The following is a 22,858-nucleotide window of genomic DNA, read 5'->3' on the forward strand; positions in this document are numbered from 1 at the left end:
AGTCTACTTAATGCCGAAAATGTGATAAGAGACCTTGGGACACAGGTGGACAGTAGTCTCTCCTTTGATAATCACATTGCCACAGTGGTCAGGAAATCCTTCTACGTGGCTCATCTCATCACAAACGTATTCTCATCTAGAAAAAAAGAGGTCATTGTTCCCCTCTACTCATCACTCATTAGACCCATTATAGAGTACAACGCTCCTTTTGGTATGTACCTCACAAGACATCTACAACAACTGGAAAGACCACATAAATACCTCACAAAGAGGATTACTGGCCTCAAACAGATGCCCTATGCAGACCGTCTCAAAAAACTACAGCTTTACTCCATCGCATATCGCCTACTCAGGGGCGATCTCTGCCTAATATATAAAGCTATGTCAAACCCAGAGCTGTTGGACATGCTCCACTTAAAGAAATCCCAGTCCCTCCAAGCTACACGCTCTAGGGACCTAAACCTTGTCACCACAATAAACAGAACATGCTGGAGGGATAGATTTCTGTCCTAGAGACTTCCCATACTCTTGAACAGACTACCTATCTATGTCAAACAGAGCTCATCATTAGCACTCTTCAAGAAAAATCTTGATGATTGGACGGGAAATGGGAAATTCACCCCGGGGATCACTTCTGTGGCTCTGCTTGACAGGGGCACAGGAAAATAATTTTCTTGGGTGGCGAAAGCCAGGGTACATTTTTTGGCTAGGCTTGTATGGGCCCTAGGGCCGATAGCCTAGTACCTACCTATGAACCTATGTGACCCCATATGAATTGCAGAAGGAGTGATTACTGGGCACATTGCAGGTGCTGCAAAGAACACTTTTGGCTGATATTAAAGATTGAAACAATACTAATTTCATGAACTTTAATTGTACTTTGACTTAGGAATGGGTCCATTCCCATCATGGTATTAGAAACCCAAAAGATTTGGAAAAATTAAAAAGCAAGCAACCATTCAATGTCCATCCACTTGGGATCATTACAGGAGATTTAACAAGAGTGCTTAAAAATCTATAAGATACATCCTACACTGATTGACTACATTACAGTGACCATGAAACAGTGGCAGACCACTTTGCAATTAAGCCATGATAAAGGACTAATTATTATACCATGGATAAAAATTCAAAGGGGGATATTACAGGGTGATTATTTGTCACTGCTGCTATTCTGCCTTGCCTTTAACCCATTAAGACATCTACTTAACAGCTTAGGCCGTGGCTATAATTTGGCTCCTAGAAAACAACCAAGTGTAAAGACTTCTCATATTCTCTTTGTTGATGATTTAAAACTGTATAGTTCTTTCATCAGATGAGGAACTGAAAGCAAACTGCAAGTTGTCAAAAGTTTTTCAGATGATATAAGAATTTTATCTGGTCTTGATAAATGTGCAAAAGCAACCTTTAAAGCAGGAAAACTGCAATACCAGGAAAACATCAGTTTGGGACAAGAATGTGACATAAAAGAATTTGAGCAAGATGGAGTGCATAAATATTTGGGAATTGATGAAGGATCAGCAATAAAACACAAACAAATGTGAATAAAACTTAATAAGGAATACGTCAGAAGATTTAAATTAATCCTGAAAACAGCACAGACATCTAGGAACAAAATCCAGGGTATAAACCAATTTGGTCTTCCTGTTCTAACTTACAGTTTTGGAGTGATTGACTGGCCCCAAAACGTGTTGGATAGATTAGATAGGAAAATAAGAAGGATGCTTCATGCTCACCAAATGATTTATAAAAATCAGTGCATACCAAGATTATATATTCATCGTTCCAAATGAGGGATGGGCCTCCTTAAAAATGATTACATGTATAGATCTGCAATTGTGGGACTCCACACATATCTGCTGACCTCACAAGACCCAAATGTAATGAAAGTTTTGAAACATGAGAAGAATAAATCTAAGATGACTTCTCTGCTTAATCCAGCAGAAGCATATCAGCATGAAGCAGGAATGGAAATCAAACCAGAAGTAGATAAAAATCAGGCAGCAAATGAATGTGCCAAAAAACAAAAGAAAGAGTATAAGGTGACGGACCAGATGAGAAGGCAAGAATTGAGGAAAAAGCATAAAAATAGTTGCAAGTACAAAAATCTTCTGGAAGAACCTTATGTTGATCAGGAATGAGTGCAGGAATGGTTGAGGAGAGGCGAATTCAAACTAAGAAATGAAAGGCTAATATTGGCAGCCCAAGACAGTGGGCTGTATACATGTTGGTTTACAAAGTCCATTGAACATGTGGGAGAATGAGATAAATGTAGGTTTTATAAACCTAAATTGAAACAGTCGCATACCTCATTGCTGGTTGTGACATACTAATGGCAGAAGGACTGTATATTGAAAGGCATAATAATGTGGCAAGACTGTTGCACTGGGGATTATGCAAACATTATGGAATTGAAGTGGCTGAAAAGCACTGGAAACATGAGCCACAAAGCATCATAGAAAATGAAGAAGTCTATATCACATTGGATCAGACATTACCGACAGTTCAAAAGATAGATGCTAGAAAAACTGATATAGTGGTACAAGAAAAGAAGACAAAAGTAGCATTGCTTATTGAAATTGCCTCACCCAGTGACTACAGTGTCTTGTGTACAGAGAGAGACACAAAGTCATAAAATATCAGGATTTGCAGGCAGAAATGGGAGCAATGTGGAAGAAAGATACCCAAACAGTTCCAATAGTAGTAGGAGCAACAGTTCTTATAAAAAATAGTATACAATCATATTTAGATATGTTACCAATACATGTAACTCCATACGAACTGCAGAAGGATTCATTACTGGGCATATTACAGGTGCTGCGAAGAGCACTACTGGTTGACATCAAAGGTTCATAGGTTCATAGGTTGGTACTAGGCTATCGGCCTTAGGGCCTATACAAGCCTAGCTATAAAAATTCCTTGGCTATTTCTTCCCACACTATTTACTTCCCTGGTCCCCTGTCTAGCAGGGCAACTGACGTGCTCCCCAGGGTGAATTTCCTTTCTCCCATCCAATCGTCAAAGTTCCTGTATGGGCGGTCTATTCCAGAGTCTGGGGAGTCTCTGGGTCAGGAAAATATCCCTCCAGCATGTTTTGTTTATTGTGATGACAAGGTTTAGATCCCTGGAGCATGTGGCTCTGAGGGATTGGGATTTCTTTAAGTGTAGCATGTCCAACAGCTCTGGGTTTGACATGGCCTTGTATGTTAAGCAGAGATCGCCTCTGAGTAGACAATATGCGACAGAGTATAGCTGAAGTTTTTTAAGGTGTTCAGCATAGGGCATCTGCTTTAGGCCTGTGATTCTTTTAGTGAGGTATTTCTGCAGCCTTTCCAGTTGTTGCAGATGTCTTGAGAGGTACATACCAAATGGGGCATTGTATTCTATAATGGGTCTAATGAGGGATGAGTGCAGTGCGACAATGACCTCCTTTTTTCTGAATGAAAAGCCCTTAGTGATGAGGTGTGCCACATAGAAGGATTTCCTGACTGTTGTGGCGATGTGGTTATTGAAGGAGAGGCCACTGTCCACCGTGTCCCTAAGTCTGTTATCACACTTTTGGTGTTTAGTGTACTGCCACCTATATGGTAATTCATGGGTACATATTTTTCCCAAAGGGGATAACTATACATTTCTTAGCATTGAGCTTGAGCCCATGCCTCATAGGTTCATAGTTTCATAGGTAGGTGTATTAGGCTATCAGCCCAAGGGCCTACATAAGCCTAGCCAACAAGGTTCCCTGGCTTACGCCACCCAAGAAAGTTATTTTCCTGTGCCACTGTCAAGCAGAGACACAGAAGTGATCCCTGGGGTATATTTCCTATTTCCCATCCACTCATCAAGATTTTTCTTAAAGAGTGCTAATGAAGAACTTTGCTTGACATAGATGGGTAGCCTGTTCCAGAGTATGGGAAGTCTCTGGGACAGGAATCTATCCCTCTAGCATGTCCTGTTTATTGTTGTGACAAGGTTTAGGTCCCTAGAGCATGTATCTAGGAGGGACTGGGATTTCTTTAGGTGTAGCATATCCAACAGCTCTGGGTTTGACATAGCTTTATATGTTAGGTAGAGATCACCTTGGAGTAGGTGATATGCTATGGAGTAAAGCTGGAGTTTTTTGAGGTGGTCATTTGTTTGAGGCCTGTAATCCTCTTCTGTGGCCTTTTCAGCTGCTGCAGATGTCTTGTGAGGTACATTCCAAAAGGGGTGTTGTACTCTATAATGGGTCTGATGAGTGTCAAGTAGAGGGGAACAATGACCTCTTTTTTCCTGGATGAGAACCCTTTTATGATGAGGTGTGCCATGTAGAAGGACTTCCTGACTACTGTGGTGATGTGACTATCAAAGGAGAGACTACTGTCCACCTGGGTCCCAAGGTCTCTTATCACGCAATCGGTGTTAAGTAGATTGCTGCCTATGTAGTAGTTCATGGGTACAGAGTTTTTACCAAAGGGGATGACACTGCACTTTTTGGCATTGAGCTTGAGGCCATGGCTCTGGCACCAGGCATCTGTCTCAGCGAGGCCCTTCTGTAGGATGTCCATCATTTGGGGACTTGACTATGGCTCCTAGTTTGCAGTCATCTGTGAACTTCATTAGCCGGAGGCCTTCTGTGTTAGTCTGTACTTCAGAGAAGTAGATACCAAACAGGAGAGGTTCCAGGACAGAACCCTGTGGTACTCCACTTGTCACTGTTTTGAGGTCAGATTTGGATTCTGCTACTTTTACAGTGTGGGTTCTGTCAGTGAGCCAGTTGGCCACCCATCTTGTGACATAGGGATCTATACTTACTTTAGTGAGTTTAGCTATAATTCCAGAATGAGGGATGGTGTTGAAAACATTGGAGAGGTCAAGATAGGCTGTTTGAACCATCTTACCCTCATCTACGGCTTTGGTGACTGCCTCAAAGAAGTCGATCAAGTTCAGGAGGCACGATCTGCCTTTCACAAACCTGAACTGGCTAGGATCCAGAGTTTGGAGGTTACCAATGTCTTTGTTTATGAGTTCCATGATGATACATTCCATGGCCTTGCAGACCAGGCTTGTCAGGCTAATAAGTCGATAGTTCCCGGATCAGTGGTGGCTCCCCCTTTGTGAAGTGGGCTAACTGTTGCTGTGCGCCATTCAGTGGGCACAAAGCCCGATGCAAGGCTATTATTGAACATGGTGCTTAAGTGGGGAGCCAGTTCATTCTGAAGTTTGTGTAAAACGCAGCCTGGGATGTTGTCTGGTCCCATGGATGCTGTGTTTTGGCTTTAGAGAGTGCAGCTTTTACCTGTGTAGATGTGATTACAGGGACTCTGCATTCTTCCTGTATAGATATGGGCCCTTTAGGAGGTGAGAGGGGGGAAAAGTTAGCACTGAACCTATCTGCCAGGATGTTGGCAATATCAGTTGGTTCTGTAATTTTCTTGCCTTTGTGCTGTAACTCAGAGCAGATCTGAGTGTTGCCATCAAGATTCTTGACATGGCTGTAGAATTCTTTGTGGTTGTCCTTGGAATTAGTGATGATTTTGTTTTCATAGCTAGCTTTGGATGATCTCATAAGGAATCTCAGCTTCTTATTGAGGCTGACCAGGGAGCTCCTCCACTCATGGGATTTTGCTCTCTTTTGCAACCGTTTCTTCCTTCTGTTGTACACTTTGTTTACAGCAGGGGACCACCAGATTGGCTTCCTTTTTTGAAGGATAGCGTGTTGGTTTTGTTTAGGATAGCACGATCCATGCACTCATTTAAGTGCTTATAGAGTGCATGTGTGTAGGATTCAGCAGTTGTAACTGTATTGTCCATCTGCATGGGTGTCATGATGTTCACCACTTCTGCCTTAAAAAGCATGAAGTTGGTTTTGGAGAATTTTTTTACTGTGATTTCCTTAATGGGGGGTGGAGGCAGGATGTGGATATCAAGGGTGATTAGCTTATGGTCGGATCGGACCAACGAGGAGTTGACTTCAGGTGTGGAACACCAGTCACTCATGTTGGTAATGACTAGGTCTATGATATTGTTGCCCCTGGTGGGGGTGTGAATAAGTTGATCCAGGGCATTGGAGTTTATGAATTCAAGAAAGCGTTGAGCTAAGGAGTTGGTACACGAGTAGTTTTCCCAGTTAATGGTGGGGTAGTTGAAGTCGTCCATTATTAGGGTGCTTGGTTGAACCCTAATATTTTCCAGTACATCAAGAAAAGAGGAGTGGGAATCCTGGGGTATGGTGGGGAATCTGTAGCAAGCTACAATTTGGATTGCAGTTTTGCCCAGAGTTAGTTGCACTTGGATAACCTCAGATGCATTATGCTGAGAAACTAGCCTGGAGGTGTGGATATCCTTAATGAATATGGACACACCTCCGCCTTTGGTGTTTCAGTCCAGGTTACAAGGCTGAAAAGTGTGGTATGAGTTATAGCCTGGTAGTGCAGGGGTGCTCTCTGGAGCCTTGAACCAAGTCTCAGTCACTGTACAGATACCAATGTTCTCCATTTTAAGGAGTGCCTCGAATTAGTGCATTTTGAGATTTAGACTTCTAGCATTGAGTAGCATTACCCTCAGTTTTTGCTTGCCTGTTCCTGTTATGGTGGTTAATTTGTTATTTGAACCTTGCCTAAAAAGGCACTATAGGGGCAGCAAGAGCCTTAGCCAGTATCTGGAATCCCAGGGGTGACAGGTGCAGGCTATCTGTGGCAAAGCATCATGGTCTGTCGACTATGTCATCCCAAGATGACAGATACTGGATCCCCTTAGAATGACACCAGAAGATAAGCCAATTGTTGAAGTCAATCATTTTGTCCATGTACTGTGGTATCATTCTTCTGGGTGATGGCAGAATACTACTCAGGGCTAGGGTCATACCTGCCTGGGCTACAAGATCAGAGAGCTCTTCCATGTCTCTTTTCATGTAGTCCAGGGAGGTACGTCTCAGGTCATTCACACCAACATGGACAATGACAGACTCATATTTGTACTTGTTGTGGAATGACCTGAGTGCATGGGTTATGTGGTGGATCCTGGCACCTGACAGGCAGCGGACAGTAACCTTCTCCTTGTTTAGCCTGGTGAGTGGGACATCAGTGTGCCTGACTATAGAGTCACCTATGACTAGTGCGTTGGGTACGTTGCTTTGACTAATTGGCTGTGGTTGAGTGGCACACTGAGTCTGTGGGCTATGTGTCATTTGGGTTGTGTTGGGGGATGGAGGTTGCTTGCATTTCTGCTTTGGAGGTCTCTGTTGGTTAGACAGATTATTATTGAGAGCCTCCGCAAATGTTTTTGTGTTACTATGTGTGGATTTTGGTGGTGTAGATTTAGTGAGACTATGTGATGAGTGTGGTGTTGTGCAAATGTTTACCTTTTCCTTATGACTGTCAAGTTCAGTCTTGGTTGGTGAGAGCTTTACCTCCAGTTTGGCTAGATAAGTGCATCTCCCACAGGTTGTAGTGTTGGGTGTTAGGAGGAGCGGGTTGTCTGTGTACATGAGGCAATTTCTACATTGCTTCAAGATGCCCAGATTCATCAGATAGACAGGAGAGAACACTGGGAGCTGACCCTTGGACATGCCAGAATAAAAAACTATTTTCCTGTAGATAAGTGAGGAAAGTGAGTACAAGAGCTGTTTTTCTCTAAGCAAGTGAGAAAAGTAAGTACAAAACTGTTTTCCTCTAGGTAATGAGGAAGACTGAGTGCTATAGTAATTAGTAGCTTATTTAGTGCTTACAAGTTCTGAACAAGTGCTGAGCATGAATAAGCAAATTTAAGTGCTAAAACTAAGAATCTGTGTCTGCACTAGATGAGTTACAGGACAGAAACAAGTACAAATGCAGGTTTTCAAATCAGAAAGTTGAGAGAGATGGAAGGGATTGCCCAAATGGCCAATAACTACAATTTCTGGGCCAGGACCACTCCTTATGTGGTAGACAGGTTACCTAGATGCTTACCACTCCCACTGATAAGCTAGAAGGCTTCCCTCCAACACAGAAAGGCTTGGGGGGCTCAGAAGCTTACATACAGTCCTGGATACAGCAAATCTGTATCTAGAACACTAGTTACAGGAAAGGTAGGAAACAGGCTTACAGTTTTATTATTTTTTTTACAGAAAAGTAGCAAAAACAGTAGTAAAAACAATTCACATGCAGTGCAAGCTTGCACACTTGAGTATGTAGCAATATTAGACCAAACACAGTTTAAAAAATGCAATTAAATTAAAAAGGACTAAAAGCAAGTGCAGAAAGAGTTTATTAGGTAGAATGTGGTAAAGAGATTGGACTGGGGGAGTGTCCCAGATCACATCTACAGTGGGGCGGGCAACTGCAAAAGCCACCAAATTTAAACTACAAACCAAAAATAGGAGGGATGGGTGGGGAAAACAGTTTCAACAGAGATCTAAGCAACAACTAACAGTATAAACTCTAAAACCCAAAAAATATACTCAGCTCTGTATATTTGCAGATCAGTCTCTCAGAACAATGAGACAACAGTTTCATCAGAGATCTAAGCAAAAATTAACAAACTCTATAACCAAAAAAAATATACTCAGCTCTGTATATTTGCAGATAGTCTGGAAGGCAGTCTTTCAGAACACAGGTTCCAGCAATTAAATGCAGGCTGTTACTAACAGGTCAAATTAAGTAATCCTTGAGTTAACTAACACACAAGGTGTAAAAACCAGTTAAACCAACTGAAGACATGGCAGAAAATGGTGGGGAGGAAACAATTTCAACAGAGATCTAAGCAACAACTAACAGTACAAACTCTAAAACTACAAAAATATACTCAATTTGCAGATCTGTCTATCAGAACATTGAGACAACAGTTTCAACAGAGATCTAAGCAACAATTAGCAAACTCTATAACCAAAAAATATATACTCAGCTCTGTATACTTGCAGATAGCCTGGAAGGCAGTCTTTCTGAACACAGTTCCAGCAATTTCTGAAATTGCTGCAATTGTTCCAGCTCTGGCACCAAGCATCTGCTTCTGTAAGGCCCTTTTGTAGAGTATCCACATCATTTGGGGATTCAATAATGGCTCCCAGTTTGCAATCATCAAAGAGTGAAACAATACTAATTTCATGAACTTTAATCGTACTTTGACATAGGAATGGAGTCCATTGCCGTCAAGGTATTAGAAGCACAAACAATTTGGAAAAATGAAACAGTGAGCAACCAAGTAGCATTGATCATTAAAATCGCCATACCCAGTGACTACAGTGTCTTGCATACAGAGAGATACAAAGTCCTAAAATATTATAATCTGCAGCCAGAAACAAGAGCAATGTGGAAGAAACATACCTAGACAGTTGCAATACTAGTAGGAGCAACAGGTCTTATAAAAAAGCATCTAGAATTATATTTAGATATGTTACCAATCCATGTAACCCCAAAAGAATTGCAGAAGGACTCATTACTGGGCACATTGCAGTACTGCAAAGAGCACTTTTGGCTGACATCAAAGACTGAAACAATACTAATTTCATGAAATTTAATCATACTTTGACTTAGACTTAGAAATGGGGTCCATTCCCATCATGATATTAGAAACCCAAAAGATTTGGAGAAATTAACAAGCAAGCGACTATTTAGTGTCCATCCACTTGAGATCATTACTAGGAGATTTAACAAGATTGGTCCAACTACTTGGTCAAGCTGTGGCCTCACAAATCAAAGCAGGAAAAAGTAATGATGGTAATACACAATCCACCATTCTTTGCAAATAGCAAGTTCTTTTTTTCCAGTGGAACAACAATGGATGGTCTCATTCACATGGAACAATAGTAGTTGGCCCTCCAACTTCAAGTCCAGCAGAGGAATTAATATTACTGCTTCACAACTGTCTGGTCCTCATTCTACTCTGGTTCCCCAAGCAAGACCTAAACTTAAATATTGTTCTCTACAGATTGATAATGCCTCTTTGAAAGGTTGTATCAGTAACAGAAGAGTTCCTAGGGGCTTAAAAGTATGGGAATGCCCAAATGATGTTACCAAGGGATCTGTATTTCAGTCAGAGCTTACTGGTTTGTTTGCAATTTTGGAATATAGTTAAAGGCAGCTACTATATGAAACAATGAAAGACAACCTGAACTTTATGTTGAGCTAATTAACAAGCTCAATAAATTTATCTTGAATGACTTATCAATACAAACAAATGCTATTATTTTTTTCTCATGTTGACTACAAATGTGAACCAATTAAAAAAAAGAAAGGCAAAAACAAAGAGAGACATAAAGGAGTACAAAACTAAGTAGGTTTATCCACTTCTATTAACAAGTAAAACTTAAAACAACAATAAGAACAATTAATTTTTGATTCAAAAATAGCAAATCCCACTGATAAACATTCTCAACCATTTCCAAATGACAGCTATGAATATTTTGACCCCCCAGATTGTCCTATGGAAAGATGAAATGTACTGCTACTGTTTCTACTGGTAACATTGAGATTTTACATGATGGCATTTTGCATAGATATGAGAAATATAATACTTTTTAACTATAGTAATCTCATCATAGAGCACAAAGAATTTCAATTGTTTAAGAAAGGATTTCAGTTTATGGCTTTCTCAAGCATTACTCTATCACATGTATACATTGACTTAAAACTGTATGTAAGAAAACTGAACTGGTAGTTACCTTTAAGGATGCATCCAGAGTAAAAGACAATTCTAAAATGAGAATGAAGATACTATTAATCCCTTCACCAGCATCCAGAAAATATATGAAAAATGATGTGAGCGAGACATTGGGGTTTTCCTAAAATGGAGGCAATATGTGTATAAAAACCTGAAACTGGATGAAATTCACTAATTACACAAGTTAGTCAACAGCCAATCCATTAGACTTATGAAGACCAGCAAAGGCCGAAGGCTGATAATAATGAACTACCATGACTATTCAGCTTGTACGTATAACATTCTGGTTGATTCTGACAAGTGCATGCAGGTTTTCAGGAATGAGATTAACACTGCATACATTTTTTTTCACTTTTTCATGTGGATTTTCTTTCGCAAAAGATTATCACTAAAGAACTATATGAAATTTTATTTGTTGATAAACCTGCAGTCCTTTGGTATACCAAACACACACAAGTCTATTTTACACCCACCCCTGAGGCCCTTTGTGACAGCTGAGGGTTCAATAACTTATCCTCTGGCTGTATTTATTGACAAAAAGTTGAAACCCTTCACCACAAAACATGCTTATTTGTTAAGAGATTCTTGTGATTTCTTAAGAATAGTTTGGGGGACCAGATGTTTGTCACAACAGATATTGTTGACTTATTTTTGGACATACCACACCAAGAAGGTCTGGAGTTATTTGAAGAGGCCCTAACACACTGCAACTTCCTTTCCAACACAGATATCACACTAATACATGACTTTATGGAAATTGTGTTTGACAAGAACTACTGTTCTTCAAATGAGAATTCTATAAACAAATTCAGGGGTGGCAATGGGGGTGTCATGTGCTCCATCTATACTAACATGGCTTCATGGACTTGGGAAAAAGACCATATTTTTAATTCTTCATTTGTTGATTATTAGCTTAGATATTCCAAGTTCCGAGATGATATATATATATTGTGGTCTGACACAATGGACAAGTTAAATGAATTTTTAAAGTACATCCAACCTGCTTCTCCCTTTTCTTATTCACACCATGTTTCTCCTGATGAAGTTATCCTCTTAGATGTCACACTGAGAAAAAACAGGACAGAAAGAAAATGTTGCCCAAACCTATACCATAAGCCAACTTTCTCCACATCATATCTTCATTTTGACAGTAACCACCCATACTTCCAAAACAGTTTGGTAAAGGGTCAGTATGTTACACTGACAGATATGACTTCTGATTATGACACCTTTATCAAACAAAACAATAACCTACATGGTTTTGTTTTTAGACCATGGTTACCTTACAAACATTTTAGAAACCATCGAAGATGAAACAAGAAATGCTTGGGGCTCAAAATAAATAGCAGTTTTGGGACATTAAGGAATGTGCTCCTCCTAACAAGACTTAGGGTGCAAACTAGAAGAAGGCAATGACATTAAAACACAGCAATGAATCTGGAGGGATAAAAAATATTTTGAACCAAAACTATAACCAACTGTAACATATTTTCCCTTTTTCCAGAAGTGGCACGGCATTTGGGTGAATAATCACTTATTATATAAAAAAGAGGCAAAAACTCTAAAAAGAGGTTGGAAAGAGGGTGGAAAGCATCAGACTGACAAAAATCAAGAAATATGGATATTGCCAACAGTCCACCAGGGTCCACTTTTGAATCTTGAAATAATGAAATTTCGAATTTCAGTATCTTGAGACCAGAAATGTGAAAGTGCAGTTGTTTAAAACTGCACATTGTCAAATATTACATTGCTGAATCTGCTGTTGGTGTAGTATGGTTAATTGTTCATGGTGTTGTTTCACTTTCTGGTTTATTGGTGTCTGGGTAGTATAGATGGTGGCCCAATGTTTGGTGATGTTTGGAAATGCAGGCAGGTGTGTGGTTTATAAGGGTTTGGGCTAGAAATGTGGTTTGTGTCTGTTTTTTTGGGGAGTTTTAGGAGTAGGTTAGAGTAGGTAGGAGAGAGAGAGAAAGAGAGTGTGTGTGTGTGTGTGTGTGTGTGTGTGTGTGTGTGTGTGTGTGTGTGTGTGTGTGTGTGTGTATAAGTGCTGAAAGTGGTGGTTTTTGTGAATGTGTATTGTGTGTGTTTTTAGTGGGCTAAGTGTGACTGTGTGCAATTGGAGTTTAGGGGATGTGATAGTAGGTTTGTACTTTTTATTCATGTTAGTGAAACCTCAGAGTTGGTATATATAAATATATATATATATATATATATATATATATATATATATACGTATATATGTGTATATATATATATATATATATATATATATATATATATATATATATATATATATATACATATATATATATATATATATATAAGTAGCGGGGAAGCACAGCCCCCACATGCGGGGGTACAGGGGGCCTGCCCCCTGCATTTACTTAGATTAGTTGTTTTTTGTTTTTCTGTGTGTTGTGTTGGTTTGTTATGGTTGTTGGATTTTTGTATGTGTTTTCGTGTGTGTGTGTTGTGGTGGGTGTGTTAGGAAACTAAGCGTCACATAATGAAAATTTGGTATTATGAACTTTCAGTATAGGATTGAGTACAGGGAGCTAATTTGACAGCTTAACTTAAATGCCAGTTTCCTCAAGGACTTAGTGACAATATATTGACATCTAGCATACTGAAACTAAGAGCTGCAAAATTATAACTTTTGATGTTGTACATGACAAAATGCATAATATTTAAATATTTTTACATTTTTAGCATGCATATATTTCCAGTGTGATACTACAACTTTGATCACATGACTTGTTGAACATAATTTAAAGGTGGATTGCAAGTTCCTTGTCAGCTCTGATGAAGTCCTGACTGCTCTAAGGATGAAAGCACTTAACTGTGATTTCATTAAAGGATTTCATCCTATTTCTGAAAGTTTGGACTTATTTTAGCTCAGTATTTCTTGGTTAGAAGGGGCTGTTGCTAACTTTAGGGAGTCTATAACAAGAAAGATAATCAGAGATCCTGTAGAGGTATTAGAGATATGTTTATGTTATGAATATTGTTTAAAGCAGAGAAATGTGGAAATCAAGAAAGAGCACAAAAGCAGATATTTATGGAAGACTTAAGTATGCCAAAATTAGAGGTAAATGAGGCTCAACAATTAACAGTTAAGATAGGAAGAGATGAGATAAAAATTGTGATATATAATCTTGATGCAGGAAAAGCATTCAACAGAGTAAGCTAGAATATTATAAGTAGGTCAATGGAAGCATTTGCATTCCCTGACATACCTCTCAATTGTTTAGATTTCTGGAGAATGTCCAGATTTTTGCCTCATATTTTTTGGTCTGTTCATCTTAAAATTTATGTTTTTTTGGCAAATCACTGGGATGAGCTGAGGAATGAAGTCACCAAATAATTATACATTTGAGCTTCAGACTTCAAATATATCAGAAAATGTATGTTAACATAAACTATGTGTTAGAAAAATATGTAATAACATATGTGTGTAATGCTTATTTTAAATAAGGGAAGATTAACACATTTTTATTCTATATGCAGCATTAGTTCTATTTGAAACTGAAAACATGCTTTTCTGAAATTGTGCTTTCTGACATTACAAGATGCACTCTGACCTAGTTTGCTAGCACAGCAAAATACATGTTTATACTTTGGAAATGTACTGGAAAGCAGGTGATTTTCTGCTAGGTCAGGAAATTAAATAGAGAATTATAATAATTTCTGTAGATCCATTCATTATGGACAATAAGCTCTGTTCGTGCTAATGAAAAAGTGCACAAGCTGCAAGAAAGTTAGATACTATAAACAATGAACTGCTTCAGAAATCTGTACTTGCATTGTGCTCGAATTAGCCATAGTACCTAGACTTGTAACATCACATAGCAAGAAAGTTATAATTGACCGGTGGTCGTCAAGGCCATCCTGTTTACTGAAAAATCTTTTTTAAACTTTGAAGAGTCAGCTAGAAATGTGAGAAACATCTGTAAAGTAACAGAATTGTGAACTGGTGATCTACTACATCAGCCGTAGTGGGCAATGTCTTGAAAGAAAGGTATAATAATTGTGACACTTCCTGATTTAGTCAGACAAACTCTGTAACTGCATTTTTTGTCTCCTTGCGCAAGAATAAAGATACCTGAACTGAACCTTATGCTTTTGGTCTTTTGAAGTATTTTCTTTGACATTTTTTGGTCCTTTGGAGCCGGAAACCCTCGTTTAGCCTGGGATCAGATGGGCCAGGTGGCATGAAACTGCGCAGGGAAGATACCACATCAGATCTTCTTCATTGAAAGACCTCCGACTGAATTGTCATGCAAAAGAGGCCAGCCACTTTTCTGATCTACGACTGAAGGCGGGTTTCGTTTGAACAGTGAGTGACCAATCGCTGAGGCTCAGGTAGGGTGAATCTACTTTTTTCTGTTTTAGATCAGGGACTTGATTGTATTTGTTCTGTGAGAATTTTGTTAAAATTCAGGGACAGAAATATTGCTATCTTGTCATAGATCAGGGAAACAGAATAAGTAGGCAGGTAGTCTGAAGAGACTGTAAACACTTGGTGGTACCACATTAAAAATAAAAGGGTTACGTAACATTTAAAAGGTTAGAACAAAATGGGTAATACGTGCACAAAAACAAAAAGACCCCAAAGCCCACCGTTAACCGAAGACGCAAAATATATACAATCACAGTGCGCCAACGTTAGATATTATACTAAATGGGTTAATAAATATGAATTTGATGGGAAACTAGAAAGATCCTCGCTTATCAAACTTATTAGACAGTTAAAAAACGATTCTAAAGGTCGGGTTAAAAAACAGCGTAAATTAGGAGTTCCTCAGGCACACAGGTGGATTGAGGAAGCAAACCGAAGAGAACAAAAGAATAAAAATTCAAAAGCAATGTTTCTAGACAAAGAGGATAACAACTTAGTTATAGCATCGGCCCCTCTGCCCCCCTCCGGTTCCAGTTCCCTTACCGGAATATGAAACAAAAGAACAAACTGGCCCACCTCCACGATATCCAGTTATTCCTATAAAACCACTACCGTTTGTTAGAGATCCTATCGAGACTAGGTCTCGAACACGTAATTTAAAAGGGGATATTGAATTATATCAAATGAATGGAAATTCACGGGCTATGAGTGAAGAAGAGATATGCCCACTCATAGAAGTACCAAATCCTCAGGCAGGACAAGAAGGGTAGGACCTAACTCTCTTAGTATACAGACCGTGGACACCGGAAGACATCTGGAAAGCCACAGAGGGAATTCCCCATCCAAAAGTTAATTTTAGAAAGTTCTTAGAAGACTTACAGGGCATGAGATTAAGTTATCACTTAAACGGAGAGGAAGTAGAAAAAGTAGTCAGACAAATAGTAGGTCCAGATTGGCACATGATCAGTGGCAACTGGAATCCCCATGACGCTGCACTTAGGCCCCTCCCATATAGCAGCGCAGAACTAGATAACAGAGTGAAAGGTCTGACAGACCGAATTTCTGAGAAATGGAAGCCTAGGGCAGACTGGACTTGCATTAATCAATGCATCCAACAAGAAAGTGAAACTGTTGATAGATATTTTGCCAGATTATTAGAATGTTTTAACAATCACTGTGGAATGCAGGTGCCTGAAGACCAGACACAAGATTTCCCATATGAGCAGCAGTTAAAGAATGCATTTTTGAAAGGCAGTATAGCACCCATAAGTAGTTTCATTACTAAACATATGGTAGACCATCGTACAAGCAGATTACAATCACTGCTTGAATATGCTAGACATGCCGAAAGGCATTTTAATAACAAAAAGAAAAAGAAAGCCCAAGTATTTGCTGTGGAAGATGGAAAAGTTTATTTAGTACAGTCTGGACAAAAGGGCAAAAAGAATGCCCAGGGAAACAAACAATCTGATCAGCGATCAGAGGACTTTTAAGGGAGAAAGAAAAGAGGTGAGTGCTTCAAATGCATGAAAAAGGGACACTTGGCAAGGGATTGCAAGAAAAATACGAAGGCAGCAGTGGAAGACAAAAACGATGAAGGCGAGGACTGACTATATGAAAGTCAGGAATCACTAGATAGGAATAATAGAGAAAGGACAAATGAGAATGTGATAGAAGGAGCAGAGAATGTGATAACAGAGGAAGTGCAGGAAGCTACCGATAGTGAAGAAAACAAAATATTAGACCTAGCCTTACTGAGCTTAGAGCTCTATCTAGGTGACAAAACCAGAAGTGACACTCCTGGTAGAAGGGAGGGAAGTCAAATTTTTGTGCGATTCAGGGGCATCACGAACCCTGATACACCCCTCCAAACTACCAGAAAATTCAGAATCACATGACTTTATACTAGTAAAAGCAGCTAATGGACAGCTGTATTGGGAGCCCCTCTCCCATAACATTACAATAACAGATCCTGTTTCAGGATTAACCCAGAAAAGCAAAATCGTTGTTTCTGCAAAATGCCCAGTGAACCTTTTGGGCAGAGATCTTATGCAACTATTAGGCATAGCAGTAGTTCCAACCATGCAGGGTATGGAAGCACAGTGACAAACTAATACTTTTGCAGTGCAAATGGAAGGTGAGACATTTTACTGGTACAGCCAGGACTTAGTTACGACTGGCCCTGGAGCAGTAACTGAAGAGTTAATGAATGTAGCTATCAGTAGGTTCCCCTCCCTTTGTATTGACATACAACACCTGTTGCACTGTACTCTGTATTATTGTAATACACCAGGACCTGACAAAGAATATGAACAAGAATTGTTTAGAAATCATGCAAACAGATTAGTACTGTGTAATTTGTACTGGGAGATTATAGGGAACAGTGTAGTTGGCCGTTCATTACCCCAGGAGTTCTTTTCACTTTACAAATTGAATGTAATACCGCATGTTAGTTTAACTAAAGAGAAAGATTTAAAATGGGTAAACCTAGGAGAAAAAATCACAAAATGGGAAAAACAGACAGAATCAGAACTGTCAGAACAGGGAATACAAAGACAGAAACTGAACTGGATAACACAAACACATCCAGCTGTACACTGGCAGTCCAGCAAAGACAGCTGAGTAGCCCTCTTATTAGAAGAGGAAGAAAAAGCTTTGTTAGACATACCAGAAACTCTCTGGTCAACAGGAAAGTCAGACGTAGGAATTATTCGAACAGCAGGACCAGTTACTATCATGCCAAAGTCAGCATTTAGACCACAAAAGAGACAGTACCCCTTGAGAAAAGATGCAGAGGCAGGTATTAAACCAATCAAAGCAGCTTTACTTAAGAAGGGAATACTGGTGGAATCTCCTGATTCGCCATGTAACACACCCGTATTCCCAGTTAGAAAAGCGAATGGAGAATGGCGTATGGTCCAAGGTTTACAAGCTATAAATGATGCAGTAATACCAAGAGCACCTACAGTGCCAGATCCACATACCTTGTTGAATGATTTAGAACCTCAACAGAAGTATTTTTCTGTGGTAGATATCAGCAACGCGTTCTTTTCAGTACTGATACACCCTGACAGCCAGTATTGGTTTGCATTTACATTTCAGGGCTATATATACATATACGCGACTACCACAGGGCTATAGTGAAAGCCCAATGATATTCTCACAAGAGATGGCAAGTAATTTAGCGGGATTTATCCCACCGAGAGGTAGTCAAATTTTACTTTATGTTGATGACATCCTGCTGGCCGCCCCTACCCAGCGAGATTGTAAGGAAGATACTATAGCATTATTAAAATTCCTAGCAGTTGAAGGACACAAAGTAAGCAAAAATAAATTGCAGCTTTGGAGAAAACAAGTGAAATACCTTGGATATGTAATATCCAAAGATGGCAGAACATTAGATGAGGACAGAAAAGTAGCGATCTTACAAGCACCAAAACCCACAACCAAGAAGGAAATGATGTCCTTCCTGGGTACGACTAATTTTTGTTGAAGCTGGATCCCAAACTATGCTTTGGAATCTGCACCTTTAACCGACCTGATTTTTAAGAAGCCTATGGCAGCACAAGATTTAATACAGTGGACACCAGAAACAGGATTAACTTTCTGCAAACTGAAACAATTGATAGCATCATCATAGTTTCAGGATTACCAAATTATCACAATTTTTTTTTCCAAACTGTAGATTGCAAGCAAGGTTATATGACATCAGTATTGACTCAACAGCATGGGGACAAACAACGCCCCATTGCTTATTATTCATCACAACTGGACCCAGTAGCATGGTCTCTACCCCACTGTGTACAAGCAGTAGTTGCAGCTGCAATGGCAGTGCAGGCTTCAGCCTCAGTAGTGTTATTCCGCCCTCTCACATTGAGAGTGCCTCATGCAGTCGCAATCATTTTACTGCAAGAAAAAGTAGCATATCTTTCCCCTGCTAGGCATCTTTCTTGTATGACTATATTGCTGAGCCAACCTCACATGACAATTGAACGATGTACTACTTTGAATCCGACTGCCTTGCTCCCAACTCCTGTGGATGGCACACCCCATAACTGCCTGCAGGTAATTGAGCAAAAGACACTGCCTAGAAAAGACCTCACAGATGTTCCCTTGGATGATGCCGAGGTGACATATTACGTGGATGGCTCATGCAAAAGGAGTCCTACAGGACAGAACTTAACAGGTTATGCAGTAGTTTCTGATACTGAGATTGTAGAAGCGAAACCTCTACCACATAACTTATCTGCACAAGCAGCAGAGTTAATTGCCTTGACATGGGCATGTACCTTAGCAAAGGGTAAAAGCGTAAACATTTTTATAGACAGTCAGTATGCTTTTTCTACTGTACATGTTTTTGCACAACAGTGGAAGAATCGAGAAATGGTGACATCTACTGGCAAACCGATTAACCATGCACAGTTTATTTTAGATTTGTTAGATTCTATTCAGTTGCCTCAGAAAGTAGCTATTTGTAAATGCATAGCTCATACAAAACAACAAGATAGGATTTCAAAAGGCAATGCGAGAGCTGACACAGCTGCAAAGCAAGCAGCCTTTGAAGCATTTCTTTTGAACGAGGAATTACAACCTTCTGGGATTTTAGACTTAGAAATGTTGAAAACAATGCAGACACTTACTACAAAAGCTGAAAAACAAAAATGGAAAAAACGAGGAGCAATTCTCAAGGAAGGGCTGTACATCTCCAAAGAGGGAAAACCGATATTACCGTCTAATTTATTTAGATATGCAGCTTTGTTGAGCCATGGGCAGAGCCATGTCTCAACAGGGGGGATGGTACAGTTAGTGAATCGGGTATTCACTACGTACGGGTTTACAAACTACACTAAAAAATTTTGCCTGTCATGTCACACTTGTAATAAACATCATGCACAAGGGGCGTTAAAGCCCAAGCAAGAGAGTTTCCCTACACCACCGTATCCGTTTCATACTATCTGTATGGATTTCATAGAATTGAGCAAATGTGAAAACAAAAAGTACTGCCTTGTCATTGTGGATATGTTCCCCAAATGGGTGGAAGCCTTTCCGACTAGTAAACCAGATGCAGCCACTGTTGCAAAGACCCTAGTTAAAGAAATTATTCCTAGATTTGGCATACCAGAAAGGATCTACAGTGACAATGGTACACATTTCGTTAACCAAACTATACAACTGTTGAGCCGGTATTTTGGGATTTCTTTAAAACATCACTGTGCATATCACCCTAAATCTGCAGGGTTAGTAGAGAGGCACAATGGAGTTTTAAAGAATAAGCTTAAAAACTCATAGTTGATACACAGAAGAACTGGGTGTACTGTTTGCCCCTGGCACTGTTGAGCATGAGAACTGTTCCGAATGCAAAAGGATTGACACCTTTTGAAAAGATTTTCGGAAGAGCTTATTATATACCTCAGTGGAAACCTCTCATGCCTGCAGATCAGGAAGCAGATTGGACACTTGCAGAGTATATGAGGAGTATGCTGAATAACAAACATCTTTTACAGTTTAATTCTGTTTCAGATAAAGACCAAACCAAACCATCCAAGTAGCAGTAGCCCCAGGCACTTGGGTGTGGGTGAAGACAATCAAAAAGAAGAATTGGACAACACCAAAGTGGGAAGGTCTGTATCAAGTACTGCTGAGCACGCCCACAGCAGTCAAGATTGCAGAACGTTCATCTTGGATTCATTTGACACACTGTAAACTAGTCAAAAACTTTGAACTTGATAAAACTCTTGCTAACACACAGCAGCAGTAGAATGACAAGACCCAGAGATAATAGGAATGCTGAACGACTTCAGCAGTGTTGCATAATCATCTTAATAACTGCATTAGTGACAATGTTCTTTTTGCTGTGGATTTTGCTGTGGCCTTTCTTTTCTTCAGCCACACCAGCTAGACTGAACAAACATGATTCAACACTCATAGACTGGCATCTGAACTTTTAACACTTACCAAGCAATCAAATATGTGTATGCTGAGACTTTTAATATTTCAAATTGTTGGATTTGCACAGCTATACCAACAGCATACGGGAGATTATTGATGGCTGCTGTCCCCCTAGGGGTCAATGAGACCTGGGAAAACCTGATTTTTGAGACTACACCTGTAAAATCTAGAGACAAAATTGCATTATTCCTACCTGTTACACAAACAGGAATTGTATGCTTTTTTAAGAATGACACGATTCAAGTAGGTTGGAGCAAATGTAATGTAACGGTTTCTTATAAATGTTATATTAAACATAAAAATGTTAAAAATACAGAAACAATTTGTGATGCAGATTATGACTCATACTTTGAGTCCTTGCATAAAACTGTCAGTGATATACAACATAATCCTGTTCTTTTAAAGCAACTGTCTATTATAGATAAGAAAATGTTTCTTGCAGGAAAGGTGTATACCAATACTAAGGTAGAAAACTGTTATTTCATATGTGGGGAAAAAGGCATACAAATGGTTGCCTGAGAATTGGTCCGGCAGTTGTTTTTTGGGTTACCTGGTCCCGGCCATACGACACACAACAGCTTTGCCTCATGGGAGAATTTGAAACGTCAGAGACGTCACCAAGAAACCTGAAAATCCAATCAAGAAACCTAAGAATCCGATGGGACAGATCGTAGCAGGCTGGAGAAACATAACTCCGTGAATGACAAGAGTAAACTAGCACACATGGACTTGAGTGACACTATCATATTCTGGGCTGGCATAGCCCCTGCATATGGTGCAGTTAAATCAATTTGGGAACTGAGAAAGCTATCCAAACTTCTCGAGGTTATGAGCAATGTAACTTTTTCTGCTCTTGAATTAATGACTGATGAACTGAATGCGATGAGAACTGTGGTGCTTCAAAACCGCATGGCACTTGACTTCACCCTAGCAGCGAGAGGTGGTACGTGCACATTAATCAAAGATGAGTGTTGTTCATTCATTCCCAATAATAAACACGAAATCAATGATCATTTGGAAGTGATTCAGCAAGTGTCAGATATGACCAGGCCAGGCCCGAACCCACTGATGGACTTTTTCCAAAATTTGTTTGGGGGGTGGGGTTCCATCCTAATGAACATCCTGATTGCCATTTGTGTGGGATTACTTTTGTTAGGAGCATGTATTTGATGTGGTATTCCCTGCATGAAAAAATTAATCAAAGATTTTATAGACATGTCAATTTCTGAGACTTTGTATCAAAGTACTGAAATTGAAGAACTGTTGAAAAAGGAAACACTTTCATAAGTTTAAACTGAATGACTCTCTTAGCTGCAAATCCTCAAAGGAAGAGGTAAGGAGAAAAAACAAACTGTTTATGCTTTTGAAATAGAATAAAAAGTATTAACAGGGGGGAATGTTAGAAAAATATGTAATAACATATGTGTGTAATGCTTATTTTAAATAAGGGAAGATTAACACATTTTTATTCTATATGCAGCATTAATTCTATTTGAAACTGAAAACATGCTTTTCTGAAATTGTGCTTTCTGACACTGCAAGATGCACTCTGAGCTAGTTTGCTAGCACAGCAAAATACATGTTTATGCTTTGGAAATGTACAGGAAAGCAGATGATTTTCTGCTAGGTCAGGAAATTAAATAGAGAATAATAATAATTTCTGTAGATCCATTCATTATGAACAATAAGCTCTGTTCGTGCTAATGAAAAAGTGCACAAGCTACAAGAAAGATAGATACTATAAACAATGAACTGTTTTAGAAATCTGTACTTGCACTGTGCTCGAATTAGCCATAGTACCTAGACTTGTAACATCACATAGCAAGAAAGTTATAATTGACCGGTGGTCGTCAAGGCCATCCTGTTTACTGAAAAATCTTTTTTAAACTTCGAAGA

This window comes from Protopterus annectens, chromosome 4.part1, assembly GCF_019279795.1.
Source record: "Protopterus annectens isolate FY-2018-M chromosome 4.part1, PAN1.0, whole genome shotgun sequence".
In the NCBI taxonomy this organism is placed as follows: domain Eukaryota; kingdom Metazoa; phylum Chordata; order Ceratodontiformes; family Protopteridae; genus Protopterus; species Protopterus annectens.